Source organism: Tenrec ecaudatus, chromosome 16 (genome assembly GCF_050624435.1).
Source record: "Tenrec ecaudatus isolate mTenEca1 chromosome 16, mTenEca1.hap1, whole genome shotgun sequence".
Classification (NCBI taxonomy): Eukaryota; Metazoa; Chordata; class Mammalia; order Afrosoricida; family Tenrecidae; genus Tenrec; species Tenrec ecaudatus.
The window spans coordinates 16703479-16705267 of NC_134545.1; positions in this window are offsets into that span (position 1 = coordinate 16703479).

A 1789-nucleotide genomic window follows, 5' to 3' on the forward strand; every position below is an offset into this window, starting at 1 on the left:
CATCTGGGTACGAGTCTGGTTCGTAAAGCTTTTTTGGTTTGGTTGGTTGGTTGTTATTTTTGTTTGATGTTTGAGCCTTGTGTCAAATCCAGCCAAGGGGCGATTCATTTCCAGCTTTTGGAAAGAATTCAGGCTGGTGGACAGGAAGCCAGAGATGACGCACAGTGGGCAAGAGGGGAAGGAGGAGGCAGATTGGTTCCTTGCTTGGCTCCAGTTCCAACTCCACCATTCCCTGATGTCTCCCCAACCCGGGGTCACAGGACCAGCCTGGGTTGCTGCCGTTCTGACAGCCCAGTGAAAGGTTGACTTCTCTAGAGCTGATTGTCTAGGTCAGTGTGGGAGGTACCCCAAGGTGGGAGGTACCGGCCACCTGAGGGGCGCTAGAACGGTCCAGGAGTGGGCTGCAGAAACACGCTGCCACTTGATCCTGATTCATTGCCAGGTGGTACTGAGGCCAAGTCAGTTGGGGAATCTCTGGTGTAGGTGGACCACACAGCCACAATAATGGCCCTGAGCAGCCCGTGTTTAGAGTCCAGGGACACAGGCTCAGAGAGTCCAGGTGGAAGCAGGTAGAGGATGCCTGGCAGTTGAGGAGGGGTGGGGACTGGTCTGACTGGTTAAAGGTTAAACAAAAGCCTGGTGGCAAACTGCTGGTGTGTGTGTGTGTGTGTGTGTGTGTGTGTGTGTGTGTGTGTAGATGCTGACAACTGGAGGCACATCTTGCTCCCACCAGATTTGAACTTGCCTGGCAGCTGTGGAATAACACCTCGAGGGATTGGGTGCACAATCTGATCAGGTGTCCACCGCCCAAGGCTCCGTCTGTCTGGCGTGGCCCCCAAGGTAGAAGCCTGAGCCCATCCTTTTGGCCAAGGGAAATCCGTTCCCTCATCTCTCCTAAGAGTGCTCACATTAGAAACTCCTACAGCCTTCCAGGCATTGATTGAACATCAGCTTTTCCCTCCAGAAATACACAATCCCCAACTCAACCAAGCTCTCTGCCACAGAGTCGACGGCGACCCTATAGCACAGGGTAGAACTGCCCCTGTGAGTTTCCCAGCCTGTGACTCTTTCCAGAAGTAGAGAGCCTCAACTTTCTCCTGCGGAGCGCCTGGGGGTTTCGAATGGCTGACCTTGCTTGTAACCACTACACCACCTGGGCTCCTCAAATACAATCCCAGAAATACAAAATCCCTTCCAACAAACGAGAAGAATTTCATTTTCCACCTTCAGTGCATACACTCATCTACAGGGACTCCTTCCTGCCACCCCGGCCCCAACTAAATGAACCATTACCACTTGTAAAGCGATCAGAAGCAACTGATGGAAGGGGAATCGATGCCCTGCATTGTGGCGCTGGGGGCGAGGGGGAGGAGGGAATGTTGCGTGGACCGCCAGAAGAACAAACGGCTCCGTCTTGGAAGAAGCACAGCCGGGATGCTCTTTAGACGCGAGGATGGTGAGACTTCGTCTCAATGCGCTTTGCACAGGTCCCCGGAGAAGGGCATCATGCAGGGGCAGCGACAGAGAGGCCGCCCCTTGACGAGCTGGCTGGACACAGTGGCTGCAACAGGGGTGCAAAGGTAACCATTGTGAGGAGGGTGCAGGGCTGGGCGGTGGCCCTTTCTACGGCTCTTAAAACGCCGACCTTTCCTGAGCAGAAACTCCATCAGAGAATCGTTCAGTGTTGACCCCGCTATCACTAGTTGCTGGGAGTTACAGGAGAAAGAAACCTGGTAACAGTGTGGGTTGGGCTTTTGGGTTGCAAACCTCAAGGTCAGAAGTTCAAGCT